Genomic DNA, 22,645 nt, shown 5'->3' on the forward strand with positions numbered 1-22,645 from the left:
CCCTAACAAATCGAGCAGGTAATGGAAATAAATAATATCCTTGTTAATGATAAAACAACTTGGCTCCAATTGCTTTAATATAAAAGAACTGATTTAAATTTTAAGTAATATTAAATAACAAGTACTGAAATATTCTTTAGAGCATTAATTCCTGTAAATTCTTATTTAACACTTAAAAATAGAGTATTTATAAATAATGTAACAGTGTATGCTGCAATGGGATTTGGAAAATTACTTCAGTTGCTGGTAAACAGACTATGTTGCATAAAACAAATCCTAAGTGACCTTTAGTTGAGAAAACTATATTACTTCATTGTTATAAAACTAGCTGAATTGGGCAAAAAAAAGGGGGGGGTCAGAAACAATGTAGTAGATTAAGAACGAATGGTGTTATATTTGGGTCCTATAATAACTTCTGTTTAAAATGCTATATAGTCTATTTTGTGTTACCAAGACACATTATATTAAACAATTTAGGACAAAAAAAATGAATTCAAATTGAAAAATGCCCCCATAGCAGTGAATGCCTTGATCAAGAATGTTTCACATTTCCACTCTCTCTTGTTGGCTGTAAAAAAAAAAAAAAAGAGCCAAGAAGAAGAATTCCATGCTTGGGAATGCAGAACTATAAGAAGAAATATATGATTATGATGTTGTTTTTTAGAAGTATAAATTATTAAAATGCATAATCATGTTTTGACTTCAAAAAACCTAGATTAAGCACAAGTAGTTAATAAGTGTGTGAAAAATTCCTGCTTACTCCCTCTCCCAAACTCTTCTGTTTTCTGTATTAAATGGCAGCATTATCGGCCACCCCAATGTTCAAGATAAATTTCAAAGTCTCCCTCTAGACCTGCTTTCAGTCAAGTACTATTTTCTTTTACTTCTCACACATGCCTCCTTCCATCCTTATTCCCTATCCCAGCCTAAGCATGATATTCTCTCCTAGATTCTTGGAATTGGTTCCTAAATGATCTCTCTTCCCAGCTATTCTCCCTCTCCAATCTAGCATTTACAATGTCATATTATGACTGTATCATATTATGGTTAAAAAGATCCAATGGCTCTCTCATACCTATTCCAACCTAGGTTTAAGCCTAACCTCTTGTAACTTTCTTGCATATATCTGATATTAGAGCCTCATTGGCTCCACTTACCTAGCAAAATACACATAATTCCTTCAAAAACTGTTCAATACGTTCCCCTTTATTTGTAATATCTTTGAATACTCAGATTTATGCTTCAACGTTCAACTCAAATATAACTCTGCCATGTGAAAAAATCAACTCCCCCATCCATTCCCTAATACTTTAATTGATATTCTATTTTCAGCACATCAAGGGGGTCTTATTCATCTCCCAGGTACTCAGTAAAATGTACATTAAGTATTATAAATATTTTCTCAAACTCAAAATAATTAATGTGTTTTACTGAGTTGAGTAATACTTTATAAGGAATAAAATACATTCAGTTTTAATGAAAAAGTTATTTGTTCGAAAGCTAGCAAACAGCCCTACAAAACGAAATCCAAATTATTCCTTTAGTTGAAAATATTATTCATAATTTTCATTTGGTAGCATAAAAATCTTCTTGATTTTTAAACAAGCATATTATGGACATCGATTTGAACCATACAATTTATTCAAAAGTGATGTTACTATAAAGAAAACATATTCAACTAATATAATCAGAATCAATACAATTCCAGCAAAAACCATAATTCACATAAACTGAGAGCTAGAAAATTATCTATATTTTAATAGCCAAGCTTAAAATTTGGACAAATCTTGTTCAATTCAATAAACATTTATTGGATTTCTACCATGAAAAGAGAAAGCTGAATCAGGGATGGTCCACTCAGTCAAGGAAGAGAATACTCCCCTCACCATCTTCTCTTCTCCTCACTCCACACACTGGGAAAAATTATCTAAATACAATGAAGGGTATAATTCACGAAGACAGTTAACAAGAGAATGGGGAGAATAGGGTATTCAAGTAAGAAAAAGGAGTCATGAACAAGGACTTGGACACATTAATAAGTAACAAAAAGTTATCTCGCTTGATTGAAGTTTATGATTTGTGAAGGAGATTTCTGGTTGTAACTAATATTTGTTGGCATGCAATTATAAAAGACAAAATGGCAAGATTGCCCTCTATAATTCTTTTGTAAAATGTGCAGGCAATGAAGATTGTTAGTGCATAAAGAGAATCTTTACAATAATTTCAGAAATATGATTCAGCGGTAACATGCAGGAATAATTTGTAGGTCTATTTGCTGGCTTTAGAACATGCTAAATAGCAATGAAAATAGAATTGTATGTGCCTGTGGGATACCGCAGATACAGAATAATAAAGAAACTACAAAATGGTGTAAAAATTAACATATGTGCTTCTTATATGTAGATAGAAATTGAAAGAAAAAATAATAAAGTAAACATTATGAGTCTGTTTAGTTAAAAGGATAACAATATTTATCAAGAAGAATATGAGGTAAATGTTGATAGAAAGACAGTTATATTTCCAGAGTATTTTCAGGCAGAGACAATAATCAGATATCTAGAGATATATATTGGAAGTCAGAAGAGAGGAATGGGATTATAAGTATCAATTTTATATGACTTTATTAACCGACGTCACCTCAGTAAATTTAATAATATATATAGCATATGACCTAGTACATATTAAGTCCTCAATAAGTGAACTGTAATTCTATTGTTTCTGTTATAATCATCACCCCTACTACTATTAGGAAAAGAAGACAAGGAATAATGAGAATTAGGACAACATACCACTATAGAAATCATGAGAGGAGAAATGAGTAGAAAATCATGGGTCAACAACAATATATTGGGATGGATTGTATATATTTCAGTCTCAATCTTTTCAAATAGTAACTCAGCTTCTACCACCTGCACGTTAGCCTCTTATAAAATCATCCTCATCATGCTCCCTTAAGAAGAGCAACTAACAAACTATAAGGAATCTACTGATAAATCCGAGAAGTCCCTTGAGACAACAGATGATGCTTTATAAATAGTCTTTGAATCACCTGTTACATGATTTGAGCAGTCCCATTGCTAAGCACTTCTTCTAAAGTTTGTCAGTTTCAAATGAATTTTGAAATAAAAAATTATAAATGCAAGAACCATAAACATAGTAAAAGAAATATAAGGCATTTACATCATTGATGGGAATAGGTAAAAGTGCAGTAATTTTATCGCATATGACATATACATACATATTAAACCTATATGCATGTGGAGGTAATGAAATAGAAAAAGGGGTGGAAGTATAGAATGAGTATTAAAAAAAGAGGAAATGAATATTTTTTGAAATTTATACTTGGGCGGGTCATCTTCTTAAGATAAACAAATGGGCTGTTTAAAACAAAAATTCAGCAAACATGATATTTATATCTATTTCTTCAGCAAGAAAAATGTCACCTCTGACTTATAAGGGGAGCATTCTAAACATTACTGGAGACCAGATCTTGACAGAAGTGTAACTAAGAAAAAGCTATTCTTATCAAATATTGTCTTTCAACCTCCTAAGGTCTATATACACACTCTTTCAATTATTTCTACGTATAGTGAGTTCAGAGTTAATACATCTCAGATAAATTTGCAGATTCCTTAGCAAATGTAGTCCAAATCAGGATGTTTTAATTGAATAGTATACTACAACATAAGCATGCTTTCACAAGTTTCTTAATTTTGCTATATGTATGCATGCATACATATATAGGTGTATGTATGTGTATATATATACACACATGTGTATATATACACACATATATACACACATGTGTATATATACACGCATATATATACACACACATGTGTATATATACACATACATATACACACACATGTGTATATATACATACATACACACACACAGAGCTCACCTTTTCCTAGGTTTCCCATTCTTTTAATTTAACGCCCAGTGAACGAGAATCTGTAGACACTATCTGTAGACACTATCGTAGGGTATTAAAACTGTATGTTGTTGCTTAGGTAATTAATTAATTGACTGAACTATTATTTTTAAGTTCCAGATACTGTGCTGATGCTGGGGACATAGGAGCGAAGGCAGACAAGTCTCCTGTGCCTAGTATATATATAAAATAAACAAAAATGCAACATAATAAATAAATGAGCTCACTTCTGTTGAAACAGTACTATAAAGGAAATGAAATGGGTTATTGTGAAAGTGACAGAGTGCTTCAAATACCTATAGACAGTTTTATATTTTTATGTGCATTTTAGCATGCAAATTCCTAAAAGGAGTATTAAAATATTCATACATTCTTTGCACTTTGTCATATTTATATTCATCAGCTCACTGAGGGCACATTTGCCTTACTACTACATCAAAAATGCTTAAGGAAAGACAATAATGTGAGTAAAGCATTGTTGGGTATAAGGAATTCCAAGAAGTACAGAATATGTTGCCAGCCCATGTGGAATTTTCTGGGTAGCTAGGGAAAACAAGGTACATAGGCCAGAGAAGCTCATACTAAAAGGGAGATCTGCTTGAGGAGAAACTTATTCATGATAAAAGTCATATTTTACAAAGATTCTGGACCAGTATGTGGTTCAAAAGTGAGAGATGAGAGAAAACTTACAGTTAGAAGCTGGTAGCTTTAATGTAAATTCAAACAGCAGTGGGAATAAGAAAGTAAACATATAAAACTGTTATAGATCACATAGACAAGACACTGTGACTGATAAGATGAGTAGGTTAGTTTGAAAAAAGGGAGCTGTCAAATTTCTAGGAAAACAATGCGAAGTATCTGCCTTACTGCCAATAATATTATGATGTATTAAAGGATACCGTTGATTAAAGTTAGCAATCACAAAAATACAATGGATATTTTGTATGATATCTTCACATTTTTAACATATATCCTAAAGATTTTTAAAACATTAATTATGTTGTATATATTATATATTAGAGTACACTCGCATTTTAAAATCTTTAAATAAAATTTAATTATAAGACACCATTTTTTTTTTTTAGTTTTTGATCAACCGTGTACCGGTCATCACACTCTTCTCCTCAAATATTATTTTTCTATATTCATATATACCAATATTTTTATAAACTCATCTTTTGTTTTCCTATTTTTAGATTCCTATCAACATTATTTAGTCCAGAACTACTTGTGATCTTTAGAAATGTATGCATTTAAAACAAAGTTGGTAATTGCTAAAGGTTTATAAAGTTGTAGGTTCTTGAAAAGTTCTGGCAACCCAATTTTTTTGTTATCTACATACCGATCAATCTCAAATGTTTATCTCCAGTCTAGATCTCTTTCTTCAATGCCAAGCATTACATATTTAAAACCATTATTCTAACAGTCTTTGTATGTAGACAATGGCTTTGAATCTCACCTGTATTTCATATGAGGTATTAGTTTTCTCACCTATAAATCTTACCACAAGTTTTCATAAAAACTGACCTCAACAGTCACAGGGAGACTGCCCTATTGCTATACTTTGGGGATCTGAACATATTCTCTCAACCTGGAATGAACAGCAGGCAATGTTAGGTCTCATAATCTCTTAGTACTTGCTTCTTTCCTCTGAACTTCTGCAAATTTCATTGGTCTCCTTTATTTCAGCAATGCTGCCTGTACATACATCTCTTAAGAAAATTGTTACATTTCCCTATAACTCTTTATTTAGAAATCAGTCTCCTCAATTCAACCACAATCTACTAAACTATGAGCTACTTGAGAGTAGACACTGTCCAGTCAGGTGTGCATCACAAATACTACTACAGAAAATAGAGTGATAGTCAGTAACTGCTCAAGAATCAAATAAGAATCAGGATGAGCTTATCCAAATAAAAAGTGATCTACTGATCACAGTCTGCTTTAGGGTGGGCCACAGACCAAACTGCATATTCAAAATCATCTATTCCATAAATAAAATCACAATTTAGAAATATTTCAAAATTTAAAAAGCAAAAATTAATATTGCTGTCTTTAATTTTTCCAAAGAAAAAACAATAAATTTTAAAGCTGATAAGACCTAGATGTTAAAGATAATGTGCTAACCAGTACTGAAAAAAGTATTATTATACAAGAACTATTCACATTTGAAACCATAAACTTTATTCAGTGCACACCACCTCTTATTCTTGATTACATGGAAAATGAAATCAATTCTTTTTGTCTTTCATACTAATAAAGTTATTCAGAGTACATCAGGTCTGAAAGCGTTTGCATACTAATTTAATTTTTAGAAGCACAAATTTATAAATAGTTTCTGTGCAAAGTTTACAGTATATGTACATACATTTCATATTACAAACTACTTTTAATTTTGTACATGTTTTAAAATATGCTAGATTATATAAAGTTAAGAGGTTTTTTTTTGTATTTTAAGAAAAATAGCATAAAAATCATATGAGAGTACAGACAGAAGTATGGAAATGTGATGAGAGTAGGAACAAGAAAACACACTAGAACTAGAAAGGATGAAAACGTTCATAAAATGAGATGTGTTCTCTCATTGTCTCATTGTGATATATCATATCAATACATGCCTCTTAAAATAATTGTAACTTACTTCCTTAACTGACTTAACATCGATATCTAATAATTAAAACAGTACGTATCAATGTATGTGACGTACCTCAGAATATGTTTATACACTGATTTCCAAAAGAGCAGATGACACACACAGCACACATACACGACATTCAATCTTCTTGTCCTTATAAAAACTGAAACACTAGTGAAAAAGAATAAATACCATTAAGCTGGTACAGATCCATATCCATTTGTGAGCTGACACAAAAGTGCATTTTTTTTTCATATGAGAATGTCATAGTGCAAACAAAAATCTTTTAGAGTAATTTTGAGTGTTTTTCCCTTCTAAATTTGACTCAGATTGCATTTTTCTGTTCTAGCAAAGATACTTCCTACATTCTGTATAAACGATATTTTATAACCTCTTTAGAAATAAATGACCCAAGAATAGATTCTTAACATTTCACAATACATAAACTGCTAACACATATACTATAGTTTAAACATAAGAATAGTCTACAAAAGAAAATCTGTAATGCATAGGCAATAACTGGTTGTGTAAACATAAAAAGGAATATCAAATAGCCCTGCTCCAAAGGTTTGTAATATGAAACCTCAAATAGAACTAGAAATATTTGACAGTCTAATATTAAAAATAATTATCTTGAGCTCTTTAACATTTCCTAATTGTGATTCCAAAAGTGATTACTAAAAAAATGACCAGAAGAAATATTAACTCTAAGAATGAAACTGACAAAATGAAGATTAATTTCTATTGACAATCTTTATTTGGATCTCCTAAAATAACCAAAAAAAAAAAAAAACTGTCTAATTTGAGAGCTTTAATCAGAGAAGTAATGAGACTTGATTTATCTTTTGGGATGATTTTCATTGACTATTTTATGGAGACTGGACTGTCAGGGGACAAGAGAGGAAATAGACCAGATAGGAGACTGATACAGTTGTCCAGGTGAGGGCTAAGACATATGGATTACACAGTGGTCAAAGAAGATGATAAGAAGTCATCAGATTAATATGTATTTTACCATGATACAATATACAGACAATAGAATAGACAAAATAACTTGTCGAGTCTATACATGGAAACCTAAATCAAACATTCTGTTTTCACATTGAAAATTGGCATATATTTGTTCATCAAGAAATGCACTTGTGTAGAAAACAAGAGATTTATAATGAATCTGTCTGGTAGGATTTGAAATTTAAGTAGAGAATTAGACAGAAACTCTACTTTTTACTCTGTACATTTGCTGTTTTTTTTTTTAATTTTATTTTTATTAGTGAATGTAAGCTCTTTTAGAAAAAATGGAACATATTTCTATCATAAAAAAATTAAATAGATGGCAAAGTCAATAACTTAGTATTAATAGTAGAGACTACAGCCTCCATTAAAAAATTATTTTAGCTGCATTAAGAATATCAAAATTAAATGGTCTTATCACATAAAAATTCACCAAAACATTATAATTGCATATGGCCAAATGTGTTACTGATAAAATATTTCCAACATACATAGCAAATCAAAATTGTTCTGCCATTTAAAAATCCAGGTTACTTTGTTTTTACTTCAATATCATCTACAATAAATGGACTTTGAATTATGTGGTCTGCGATTGCATGTTTGAGAACTTTCTCTTATAGAACTTAAAATTTACATAATATCCTTGCTAATTCTCACTAGCCATGCTACCTACAAATCAATTTTATTTTATAAACATAAATGTAATCATTATTAAAAATATTTGCAAAGTTCATTTGGTTTCAAAAATGAGAATGATAACATGTACGTACATCTTCATTTTTACAAGTTTTATCAATTAAATGAAGCTCTAATCAAAAACAAAAAAATAACTGGCATATCTCATGAACTTTGAAATTACTCTATGCATAAAATGCTAAAGATTTACTAAATACAGTGGTATAAAGTACTCTTGATTTGAAATCATCACATATTAAATTTGAGAACAGTTAAAATTGTCAGCAAGATTCAAGATAATCATTGCCTTAATTAATGTTAAAGAAAACTATTCTGTGTGTATCTATTACCTATTCTCATTATAGAAACAAAGGATAAAAATCCAAATATTTCATTTTATTATTATTCAAATATATGGAATTTCATAGTTAGATACAATATATTTTGAATTAAAGATATACATACACACATATGGCCTTTACATCACTTGCTTTAATCTAAATCTTGAGCCATTCTGTCAAAACTTATCACATTATCAAAGTTCCATAACTATTCCACTAAAACTGTCATTTAAATTTATCTCATAATACTAGGATCAATTAGTACAGGACTGGCTGATGGTCTTTCCAAATGGCTGTGGCAGATCTCATTACCAAGAAACCATTTATCAATGATTATAGAAGACACTCCTACATTTATTCCATTCATTCTGATACCTACTGTGAGACAGGTACTGGTTTTTCATTTGAAAAATGAAAAGAGCCAAAACATATCTAATCCTTGACCCTAAGAAGCTTACATTCTAGTGAAGGAGACTGAACCAGAAAACTAAATGGCTTAGACTAAATACATAGTATATAGAAATATAACAAAAACTGGATTCATTTGAGACATATTTGGAGGAGTCCAATTAATAAGACATGATGAAGGAGTGGCTTCTGGAGGAAGCAAGACAAAAGTTTCAAGAATAATTCAAAAGCTTTTAGCATGGTGGAACTCTTATTTGTTGATATGATGAATACCTGGAGATAAAAATGTTTAAGAAAGCAGATAATTTTTTTAAAAAATATGTTTAAAATGTTAACTTTGAGAAGCTTATGAGATATCCGAGTTACAATGTCAATCTAAAAATGAGTCTGGAGCTAAAAAAAAAAGAAAAATCCATATAGATCTAAATTTTATCAATGACACAGAGTTACTAATGACAGAATATGAATGTAAATGGTCAAGTAGGATAGAAAAACAAAAGAATAAACTCAGTAACAGGTAAAGGAGGAAAATCAAATGGCATTGCCTAAAACTGAAAAGAAAGCACAAGAGACACTCGCATTAAAAAATAAAAAAGATTTCAGAGAAAAAGTTAGTCATTGAATGCTCTGAATACTACTGAGACTTAAGTGAGGTGATACTGAAAATTATCAATCTATTTGGCAACATACAAACTATATCAAATTATATCATTGTAACATAAATTATAACATATAAATTATATCATTATATCATATGTGACTTGAAAAATTAAGCAAAATTCTACTCACAATCCGGCAATTACAAATTATTAAAAGTCATGCATTTGTAAACATTTTACCATCTAATACAATATCTAAACATCATATATATTATGTATGTATTGGTAAATTAAATTTGACAAACTTTTATTAAATTTCTATTAAGTGGCAAGCAATTTACTGTGAGCTGATAACTCAAATGGGAAAAATACATGACCTACAATCTTTATATATATTAAGTTCAGAACATAATGATATAAATATACATATGAAACATGAAAATACCAGATATAAGGAATGCATAATAAAGTTTCATGGTCATTGGAATACAGAAAAATAATCATTTAATTTCGATATTCTATACATTTTTCTGTAGAACTGCCACTTCTAAATGTTAAAATAACCCTTATAGGACTATTAATCAGCATTCCCTGATTCTGAGCTTTAGAAAATTAATAACTTTATGCCTAAATGAAGCACTAGAAACATAGAAAACACCAAACATAAGAAAAGTACTATAATTAATGAGAAACTTGCAACATTAATTAGAATTAGAAGAAAGTCCAATGTATTTGTTACTCATTAGAATTCACTTGGCTTTTAAAAGTTAAAGCCTGCCTTATATTATAATCTCCCTGTGCAATGGATAATTTACAGATGTGGAATGAACTAAAACTGGATGAGAATGGAAGAAACACATCATGACAGAATAGCTATAATCAGATTAATATGATAACTTGACTAAAGAGAGTGAACTTTTTATCTTTATATTTACTACAAACAAAAATTTATGACCTTCACAGAATCATAAATACGGTAGTGCAATTTCAATTATATCTTGAAATAAGCCAATTCAAAAACTTGGTATTATACTAATTCTTCAGGGAAGAAGATTGATTGGTTTGTTTATGTCAAACGAAGCAAGAGATTCTGCAAAAGGATAAAGAAAAGCCAGGCAGGTTCGGTTTACCATTATTAGTAATTAAAAATATAATAGCAAATATTTAACTTACTGCTAGAACCCATCTGAACTCAACATATATTGACTCAGTTGCCATTGTAACACTATGAAATAATTACTGTCATCCCCATTTTAGTTTCCGAGGACACTAAAGCAAAGATAAATTCATTAACAGCCATGGTCACTTAAACAGGAAGTAGTATTGCTATTATTGTATTTTATCAAGAGTTTGTTATTTTTTAAATATTGTGTTATAAGACTCTATTAGACAGACATTGTAACCTATTATTGATAATAATGTGACTCAAAATACCTTCCTTCCTGAGGAAGATTTAACATTAATCTGTCTTCAGATTTTCTTTCTTTCATTCTATCCCAACCATTTCTAATATAATTTTACAATAAAAATTTGTTATATTCCAATTAATTTTGTTGATATTTAGTTTGCTCTCTGTGTAACACACACACACACACACACACACACACACACACACACACACAAAATTATCAGTTTAATTTCAAGTGAATTAGTTACAGGTGACAGCAAACAGGTCTAGTTACCTGAGACTAAGCACTCTTACAAAAAACAGTTACCCTCTATCTCAGTAGGCCATCTTTAGCCTCTAAAGAGACAAATTTCCCTGACAAAGGAAGGGGTGCCTATTATCCAATGAGAGCAGCGAGGCGGGGGGAGGGGGGAGCGGGGTGAAGGGTGCCACCAGATGGCCTTCATTACTATTGGTCTTGTTTTATAGAGGGATTGTTTCAAGCTATCCTTAAGATCCTATTTCATGGTTGGTGCAATTTACCTCAGATTCTTCACAAAGACATACTGTTTTAAATAAAATAACAGCAACTATGCAGAGACTGTATCCCCAATCCACCTCTTTGGTTACAACTGATGATAATAATGATTACAATGACAAGTAATTTAAAATTAAAGAGAGAACCAGTATGTCATACTGGCTGTGGCTCAAACTTTTAGGAAAAGGTCAAGACTTATGGAAGGAGAATGGATATTAATAGCAACAAATGACTATTTGAACATCAAAGACACTGAATATAAAACTATGGCTAAGGCTCATTACTCTTTTTATGAGGTTTTCCTAAGTACGAAGTTTTCCTAAGTTCAAGGTATTAACGTTGTCACAAACTAGTGCTATTCTTTATATTAAAATACTTAGTGGAATATATTCTGATATGAACATATAAAATGCTGGTGCATTAACAAGAAAAAAATATAATTCTACATAGTCAGTTAGTGGTGGATTCAATTTTTAAATCTATAATTATCTAAAGAGCATTGAGAAGCACCACTTTATAAAAAATAATGGAATTAAGTAGTGCCTTTTTCCAAGTTTTATTTATTTTTATATCTTAGTTTTATGAACTGTGAGTTTTAAGTACAAGCAATGTTAAAATGTACATTGCAGTAGGAATGAAAAATCTGATCTAAAAGAAGAGGGAAAAATAAGAATAAATTTTCATTTGAATTCAATATTGTAAATGCAAGTCACATGTACACAGTCTTATTTTCCTGACAGAGATTGTATTCTAAATTGTAATGCCATTGATATACTTTTGTAAATCAGAAATGCTAGTTCATGTATAGTTTATTCTCTATACCAATCATTTTAGGCCATAATGAAATGCAAACAAACAGAAAAGAACTAACTTGAATCAATTTGTCCTTCTGAATGACATATCCTTCATACCTGCAAAGCCATCTCATCAGCTAGACCACTGCATTCATGCTCATAAATTTGACAAGGTTGGTTGATTCTCTTCCAATCCTATTTACATTTAGAAACATGTAGCCACATAACTTACTTTTCTATTAATTTATAAAGTGCTTCAGTTATGATGAAAGTCAAAATCACATGTTTGTTTTCAAAGCACAGGTTCATATTTTGATTATTTTTGTGTCTCATTATAGATGCAGATCTTTTGAATATACACCAATATGTAAGACAGATTTCATTGTGTTTTAGAAAATAAAGCATTCAGTTAGGATACTCCAAAGCTGTCAATGGAATCATCTTTCACAAGGGCCATTTAAGCCAATATATGAATAAAATCATTCATTACTTCACTCTACAAGCCATTATTTCTAATTAAAAACTACCCCATAAATACCAATTTTATTGTGACGTGTGTGTAGTAAATAAGTTCATTTTATTTCATCAGTAAAACACTTTATTTCCAAATGTATCTTCCTAATTAAAATGACTATTTCCCATTCATATTTCTGAACTATAATTTATAATAGTTTGAGAATCTCTGAATATTCACTACTTAGGCAAACTATTGCCTTAATTTCTTATATCATACTGCCTACAAAACAAACTTTTAAAAATCATTTTTACAAATGTGTATGTGAGAGTCATAGAGCTACTTCTTATGTTAAAAAAAAAGGAATGAGCTGATAAAACTCATTTTCATAAATTTCCATAGTCATTTTCCCCAACACTAAACAACTGTGAAGGTAAAATCCATTTCAATTACTTTTATTGTAAAATTACCATGTGCAGTACCTCGGAATATATTAAAAGATATACGATATGTCAACCCAAATACTCATGAAGATAATACTCCAAAGTGTCTTCTCTCGCCAATTACTAATTGAATGAATACTTGATTCTTCACGTTTTACTTTCCAGCATACTTTCTACCCATTCTTTCTTTTCTAGAGAAACAACATGCTGCAACAGAAAGGACTTGAGGACTGTGTTTCTTTAGATCTGATTATGAGTATTTACTTTGCCATTTATTAGAAGTATTTCTTTGGGCAACCTATTTCCTTTGCTAAACCTCAGTTTAAAATTGTCAAGTTTTGATTCCTTTTATTTCCTATGCTCCTAAGCCCACTCTTACCCAGGCTATTATATATATTGCCTCTCAATATCTAAATATAAACTATATTTTCAGGCAGTATAGTATTTCATGCCTAACTTTTGTAAACTTTGACACTATTTTTTTTCCTCAAAATACTCTTCAATACTATCTTCTTTGACACTGTCCTCCCCTCTGCTTCCTTTTAAATATCTAATTAATACTGGCCCTTCTCAGCTTCTTTCACTGACTATTGTCTACTACTTCTTTATATGGAAGTTCATCTATCAGAACCTTAATAATTCTGTATCTATTTCTTTACTGAAATAATCAATGCTTTTCTGGTTGTTTTACTGGAATAGCTGACTCCCAACTTCAAGATTCCTTTCCAGAGAATCCTCAATTGCTGTTGTACAGAAAGGTTATTAAGTCTGATAAGTAAAATTATTAAATTTGAGGAGTAACCAAGATGCATCCAAATCAGAAAAACTTTAGTTTTATCCAAATCTCTATCTAGTTCTTGTCAATTTTAAAAAGTCTAAGCCATACCGCCCCACACCAAAATTGACGTCAAAACTCATAAAATATAGTCCTTTTATACTTCTCAGCAATACTTCTTCATAACATTGAAGAAGTATTCAAAACAATCTTAGTTGAGAATATAATGAGAAATAAAATAAATAATAAAAGAAACATTTTATATTGATAAAAAGCCACATATTTAAGACTATTTTAAGGAAGATTTTTTAAAGAAGAAATTCTAGAGATACTAAAGTTAATACTGCATAAAGAGGTTATATATCCATTAGAAATTTTAGGTTAATGTTTACTTTAAATGAAAGATTTTCAAGACTCTCCACCCACAACATATATACATTGAAATCTGATGATTGCTCTTTTTTAAACGTAAAAACATGAAAAGGCAAAGCAGTAATTTACTACATGTTTTTGTTGCGATACATCCTTGTACCAGTTATATAAGTTATATAAATTAAAAGATAAGTTAGGAAAGATTTTTAAAGGGGGTAGTTTCTTACTGAGAACTTGAAGAAAGATTAGATATTTTCAAGGCCAAGAAAAGATGATGGAACAAATTAATTATGACTGAAGAAAATTCATGTCTAATTATAAACACTGTGAATCATATTTAGTCACAAACATGAGATACTTATTCCAGTAGCAAGTTATGTCATTATTTTCTTGAAAATAGATACAGTAGTCTGCCCTTATTTATGGGGGATATGTACGGTCCATGACCTCTAGTAGACGCCTGAAACTGCAGATAGTACTGAACCTTATAAGTACCGTTTTTTCCTGCTATATATACCTTCTACTTAATCAATTTCTTCAATTTTACCAGAAATGTAGCAGCAGCTTATAGATGTAGCCTCTCCAGTATTTTTTACATATTTTGGTCTAAACCTATTCTTGAATCTGTGTAACCATTCCTCACTTGCAGTAAATAGCTTAGTGTCAATAGTTTCAGAGACTCCATTGCTTAAGTCTTTGTATATGTTCGAAGTTTTCTGATATAACACATTGCCAGCAGTCAAATTCTGTTTTCTATTCAAGTCTTCCACCCACATTTTAATGCTTTTTTCATCTTAACTAAAAACTTATCATGTATTGTGTCCTTAACTTTTGCATTTGAGGTGCAATGGCAAAACTAGAACAAATTTCTTTTATCTTCTTTAGTATTTCACGGATAGATTTGTTCTTAATGTAGATTTTAGCAAACTTAGCATATGAATCTTTTCTTAAGTCAAGAACTTTTACCTTTTCATTTAAAGAAAGCACTTTTTCACTTAAAGAAAGCTTCTCTTTACTATGGATAAATTTTCAGCATCATTACTCTTGCACTTTAGGGCCATTATCAAATAAAATAAAGATTACTTGAAGAAAAGTACTGCAATACTGAAACAGTCACTCTGATGATAATCAAGATGCTAAAGTGACTAAAGGTCAGGCAGACTCACAGCATAGAAACACTGGACAAAGAAATGACTGATGCCCCATGAGGGACACACAAGATTTCATCATGCTACTCAGAAGAGCCTGTGATTTAAATTATGAATTGTTTATTTCTGGAATTTCCCATTTAGTATTTTTAGACCACGGTGATCATGAGTAATGGAAATCTTGGAAATCATAACCAGGAATAAAGGGGAATGACTTTACTAAAATCAGTACAATCAAGGTGTTCTGACTCATGGGTATCAATCATACCCGTGGAATTATCTAGCATCAGACAACTTTACTAAAGTTCCTAATATTTAGTTATTTGATGTCTCAACATTTATATAAATTAAGTTTAATTAATTTGAACAATTAATAAATTTAAATTTAATCATGCTAAAATTATGAGGTAAATTTTCCTATTTGTATTTCAATTTATAGCATGTGGAAATATTTTTCATGATTCCTCTGTGTAAAATGTAAAAAAAAATAAGATAAAATGAATAAGGAACTAGAGCAATAATAGACACTAGTTCTAAAAGTACCGAGTTATAAATTATTCTTGTTGCTCATACTATTATTAGACCTCTAGTGCTTCTCACATGCATCTCATTTGATCTTCACAGCGATTGTGTGAATTTGTTAGTAAGATGGCATTTACCAGTTTTATAAAAAACTGATAACAGAGAAGTATCTTGCTCCAGGTTATATAGTTCTTAAGAGATAGCTTACGATGTGAATATAGGTCTTCCACTAGCATTTCAAAATCAATGGAGTGGGATTTCTCATCTGGTATACAAATTTCTTCTTTGAAACTGGTGATAGGAAAAGATTTAAAAAATGAAGTTCTAATTTACCTCACCAAAGGAGTGGCTTTTTTGAGCTTGGGCATGACCCTTAATTGTCCTATGCTTTAGTTTTTTCATCTCTAAAAACAAGACTTTGAACTAATCTCTAAATGTGTAAATAGTTTATTATTATTCTAGAATTTATCATAATAAAATGTGTGAAGAAACACTAACCAAAGTGTATTTACAGTAACCAAAATGTTTTAAAATTATTGATTAGTAAAAAAAAAAAATGCATAAAATGTTCCTTAATGTATAAGATGTCATGAAAGATAAAAATGAAGACTTAAAAAATGTGCCTTTAAAATTTTTAATTGTATAGGTTACTCTCAACCAGATCTAAAGATAAAAAAAAGCAGACTATTAAAATATCTATCTTTTACTTCTCTTAAAATACCAAAATAAATATAGCATAATGCTACTAAATATCTACTTGTGTGTGTCATACATGAATTATACCTACAATCTTAACAGTAATTTTCATCTAAGCTAAAAATTTTGAGAACTATAAAGCCATGGAAACTACAGTATTAAAGTTTAAAACAAATAGACTATTGAAATTTATAACTTGGAATTTCTATTTATACTCACTAAAATGTTTATAATATCTGAAATTAATACTTATTTTCCTATATAGTATACAACCTTTAAATTTTACTGTGTTCTTGTATATTCATTTGAGTATTTCCTCTTAAACTACTCTCATAGAAACATGAATATTCAACACAATAAAATTAAGTACTAAGCCATAATACTTTCAATTAACATATATTAATGTGAATGAATAGAATGTTTTACTAAGAAATGAACAAAAAGATTTAGGCCTTAATGTTAATTTTCTAAACAGAATGCTGTTTTTCTGGTCAAATGATCTGTTTTAATTCAAAATGTTATTTTATTTTGCAGAGTTTATCAATCTGTATCATTTTATTAAATAATAAAGCTCTTAGTAAGACAAAAAAAATATATCAATAGGAAGACTGTCAGGTAAAGCACTACAAAAACATAAAGGATCAGACAACGCTAAAGACACAGAAGTGATGCTCACAGATGACCCAAACAAAATTTTATCAAAATTTGCTGCCATTTGAAGACAAAAGCAGGTCAGATGTTGAGAGCTTGAAATATGCTCAATTGTGGAACAGCAGACAATTGATACAGCGAAGACTGCCAGGCAATTACCCAATATCCATTTTCTAGTTCCTCTTTACTAAGAAGACTCCATTTCTCTTGGCAGAATCACTATTCTCACCTTAAAAAGAAATTGCACTTCCACTCTTTCAGATATGGGAGAATATATGGCATCATTTTGTCGAATAAAATGTAAGAGAAAGTTGCAGAGTGCAATATCTTGAAAATCTTTAAAATGAATGGCAGTCTTAGATAAAATGTGCCTTTTGCTTTTTGTTATTCTCCTTTTCCAGTCTAAGCATGGTGACTGGCATTCTAGTACCAATTTGCAGTAATGAAAATGAAGATCACACATAAGGACAACAGAAAGCTGAGTCCTATGAAGCCATACCAGTCTTCATTCCCTGTATTTAGATGGCACATCTTATGGGAAAAAAAAAAAAAAAATTAGACCAAACTCAACTGCTAACTGATAGACTTGCCTAAAATTTGTCTCGTTAAAAAAAAAAAGTCAACAAATGTTTACTGTAAGCTTTTACTACCCTATCAATATACAACCAATCCAATTGCTTTAGACATATTACTTTAGCAGTCAAAGGTTTCCCCCAAAACCCTATCCCTCAGAAACGTTCATAATCATTATGTTTCATTCATGAATTGAAATAAATTTAAGTATAAAAGTGAATATCAATGTATCTATATATACCTGCTGTAAAGTGGAAAAAATTAAATTTGGCTTCAACTATTTTAAAACATCTATTATTTCATTTAAATTAAAAAAAAAAAAACTTCACTAAATTTTCTCAAAAATAACCTTACACAAAACAATCAAGCCAAACTAGGCTGTTGTTTTCTAAAACAGTGAGTGTTTTACAGACTATTTGCAGTGAAGGATCTTTTTTTTTTTTTAATGTAATCTGTCATAGATTGCATTTAAAGTATTTCATTAAATATTCCCCTCTCAACAAAACAAGTCCACCGAGCTTATTTTTGGGAGTTGCAGCAAATATCAAACTGTTATAAAAGCTTCCAAAAGTATTCTCAACTTTCCCTTGCCTTTTTCACACTGAAAATTATAATAGGTAGGTTGTAAGTAAGAGCGGAAAACAATATAGGCTATATCAATATCGTTTAAAGAAGACTTCGAAGAAAAGAAAATTATCATAAACAGAGAGGGACACTATATAATGATGAAAGAGTCAAACCAACAAGGATATATCGATCCTAAATGTGAATGCACCAAATAACAAAGCTGCAAAATATATGAAAATTTGGTAGAACTAAAAAAGAGATATAAACAAATTCACAATTATAGTTTGAGACTTCAACATCCCGTTCTCCATAATTGATAAAACAACTAGGCAAAAAATAAGCAAGGACACACAAAGACTCAAAACAGCATCAATCAAAAGACTCTAAATGATGTTGTGGAATACTCTACCTCCAAACAGCAAAATATGTGTTTCTTTTAAGGACCCATAGAACACACAGAGAATGACTATATCCTAGGATAGAAAATAAAATTTAACTAGTAGAAAACAATTGAAATCACGAAAATGTGCTCTCTGACAAAATAAACAGAACTATAAATTATAACAGAAGGATAACAGGAAAATCTTCAAATACATGTAAATTAAGCAATACACATCTAAATAATTAAAGAGTTCAAAGACCAAGTCTAAAGAGATTTTTTTTAAACAGACTATATAAATGTCTAAATAATGTACTATATACTTGACACTAATAATAAAATGAGGGAAAAAAAATACATCATACCAAAATTTGTGGGACACAGCTACAGCAATGCTGAGAAAATTTAAGGTAAAAATACATATATTAGAAAAAAAAAGAAAAGAGTCAAATGGATAATCTAAGCTACCATCACAGGAACCTAGAAAAGAATAAGAAAAATAAACTCAAAACAAACAGAAGAAGGACATGATATAGATGAGTAAAGAAATCAATGAATTAAAAAAAAAAAACAGAAAAATCAATGAAATAAAAGTGTTCTCTGATATAACCATTACAATTGACACACCTCTAGCAAGACTGACTTAAAAAATGGGAGGGGCACAATTACTAATTACCAGTATTATTAAACAGCATAACATTAAATATAATAATAAAAAGATATAAACAACTCTAAACACAGAAACTTGAGAACTTCGATGAAGTGAACCAATCTCTAAAACAAAACACGCACACACACACACAAATTAACACAACTCATACAATATAAAATAATTTAAATAGCTCGGTAACTGTTGAACAAATTGAATTTGTAACTTAAAAACTCTCAAAATATGAACTGCCAGTCCTAGATGGTTTCACTTAAGAATTTTACCCATGTTTAAAGAATTCACAACTCCACTCAATTTTGTTCAGAACATAGAAGTGGAGGAATACCTCTCAGTTTATTTTACAAAGCTAACATTATCCTGATAGGAAAGCCATTTACAATTGAATTCCACTCATGAATATATATACAAAAATCCTTAATAAAATGTTAACAATTAGAATTCATTCATATATAACACATATATATTTATGTATATCAAATCACTGAAGAGGGACTTATTCTACTGATGCAGCATTGGTTCAATATTTAAAATCAATCACTTTAATCAGTTAAGGAAGGCTAAAGAAGAAAAATATCACATGATCATGTTCATAAAAGCAGAAAAAAAAATTTACAAAATCTATCACCCATTCATGCCAAAAATTCTCAGAAAAAAAATAGAAACATACAAGATATTCCTCAATTTGATAAAGGGTGTCAATAATAAAATGACAACTAACAATATCCATAATGGTAAAGACTCAGTGATTTCCTCCTAGGATCAGGAATGAAGCAAAGATGTACACTTTCACTACTCTTATTTAAAACAATACTGGAAGTTCCAGCCAGTATAGTGCAGCAAAAAAGTAAAAGGCACACAATACAAAGAAGAAATAAGATTGCCCCTATTTGCAGGTGGCATGATTGTCTATGTAAAAATAAAGTCCCAACTACAAAATCTACTAGATTTAAAAAGTAAGTTCAGAAAGGTTTCATGATATAAGTATATGAAAATTAATTATATTTCTATATACTAGCACTGTACACACAAACACCAAAGCGTTATTATTTATAACAACTTAAAAAAAAGAAATATGTATAAATCTAACCAAATAGGTACAGGACATGCTGGAAACTACAAGACACTGATGAAAGGAATCAAAGAGGGCAAGGTGGTGTTTATTAAGAGCTTTATAGTGTTTATTAACTGGAAGACTCAACGGCTCAAAGTATCAGCTCTCCTCAAATTGATAAAAAGGTTTAACATAATTTGTGTCAAAATCTCAGCAAAATTTCTCATAGAGAAAATTATTATAACATATAAAATGTAAGAAATAAGAATAGCTAAAACAATTTTGAAAAAGCATAAAATAGTGGGAATCATTCTACAAGATTTCAAGCCTTGTATTGTTAAGTAATCAAGCATATATGTTATTGGGGAGAGACTGCCGTACAGATCGCTGGGGGGAAAAATTAGGGACACAGAAATAGACCCACTGACGTGATAAAGTTGCAATCCAATAGCGGAGAGATAGCCTTTTCAACAAATGTCATGGAAGCAACTAAATATGCATAATCAAAAACTGATCAAATTCATACATCTTATTAAAAAATTAACAGAAAATTAACATAAAATGGATCACGGACATAAAACAATACAAATTTTAAGGAAAACTATAAGGAAAATCTTTGGGCTAGACAAAGACTTCATAGAGTTGTCATCATCTATGTTTAATATATTTAAAGTATTTAGGATTCCTTAATATAAAGTTATTATACCAGTTTTTGGTTAAAAAAAAACTAATAGTTTTAATTATGGCTATTTTTGTGGTTTTTCTTATTTTTATTACTTTATAAAATATTATTAGGTTCCAGGCTCTAGTCATACATTGCAATTTGAAATACAATTTAAAATATTTTTTTCAAGCTATTCATTCTAATAAACAGTTTCTGTGCCCCTCAAATTGTATGAAGATTTTTCCCCAAGATATTAAAGAAAAATTACTTTGAAATATCACAAAATCACACCAAGTGTTATCAAATCTTAGTTGCAATAATGATACTTTTAAATCATTTTCCTTGAAAACCCAAGATCTTTGGGAGAACTCATTTGAGATTAACAAATGAATAAAAAGCCCACTCTATGGAAAATCTAACATTTTACTGAAAGAGAAAATATCCAGTTCATAATGTTCCCTCTGAGACATATTCAAATTAACTAAATATTCATTCTGGTCTCAAGCAATGTTTTTGAATATTCTCTCCTGTTCATTCTATGCTTAATGTTATGTTTCAAATCATTTTTGAGGTAGGGGTAGGGGAAGCTATGGAACCTCTTCTAGGAATCAACAAATGAAATCAAATTTACTAAATATTATGAAATAAATAATTAAGATGATATAAGTGCATTATCTCCAATTTATAAAGATACAAAACTATTCCATTTGGAATGCTTTCTTTAGCTGTCATTTAAAATTTATGCAAGTGTTGGGGCAAGTTTTCCAGAAAATTTAACACTTCAATAAATTTCTAGGCTGTGTCAGGTTGTTGTAGAAAAATTAGACCGGCAAGAAACCAAGCACCACTCAGAGTTGGGGAACTCAGGTTCCCAGAAGGGCTACTGCTCTGAAGATTACCCCGAGTTCAGGGGTAATCTTACTTTTATAAGGCTTAACAAGCAAAGGACACATATCTGTTATCTAGACAGAACAAGCAAAGAAATGGTAAGTCTTCAGGTGATCTCAATGTCACCCTGCCCTTTAGCCTACAGAAGCAGAACAAAGGGCTGATTATAAGGTTAGCCATATGAGTGGAAAATTCCTCTTCATGGTAACCACATCAGTACTCTCAAAACATCGTATGCCCACTAAAGGTAATTTAGAACTTATCCCCACTGAACTGAAATTATTGGGTTACTTTTCTGTGCCAAACAATGAGCTTTTTGAGACAGGAGACCACAGCACCTCAACTACTGGGTTGGAGGTTTGAGAGGTGACACAGAACCCAGAACTCAAATCATATTTATTAAAATGAATGAATGAGGGTTAACACAGTCTTAATATTTAATCTAAAAAATAAAGAGTTTTAATGAC

The 22,645-nt window shown here is 30.3% G+C and overlaps 1 protein-coding gene across 26 annotated transcripts in view; it reads right to left on the minus strand.

Annotated features, from left to right (window-relative positions):
- ADGRL3 (adhesion G protein-coupled receptor L3) overlaps positions 1–22,645 on the minus strand; it is a 713,052-nt gene that overhangs the window by 503,012 nt on the left and 187,395 nt on the right. The window contains exon 5 of one of the 26 annotated variants that reach the window (XM_016153120.2): positions 6,645–6,743. The exons of the other annotated variants lie outside the window; for them this stretch is intronic. The gene's annotated coding sequence lies outside the window, so the exon portion shown is untranslated. The remainder of the gene's footprint in view (positions 1–6,644; positions 6,744–22,645) is intronic. 26 annotated transcript variants of the gene reach the window in all.

This window comes from Rousettus aegyptiacus, unplaced genomic scaffold (genome assembly GCF_014176215.1).
Source record: "Rousettus aegyptiacus isolate mRouAeg1 unplaced genomic scaffold, mRouAeg1.p scaffold_m13_p_10, whole genome shotgun sequence".
Taxonomy (NCBI): domain Eukaryota; kingdom Metazoa; phylum Chordata; class Mammalia; order Chiroptera; family Pteropodidae; genus Rousettus; species Rousettus aegyptiacus.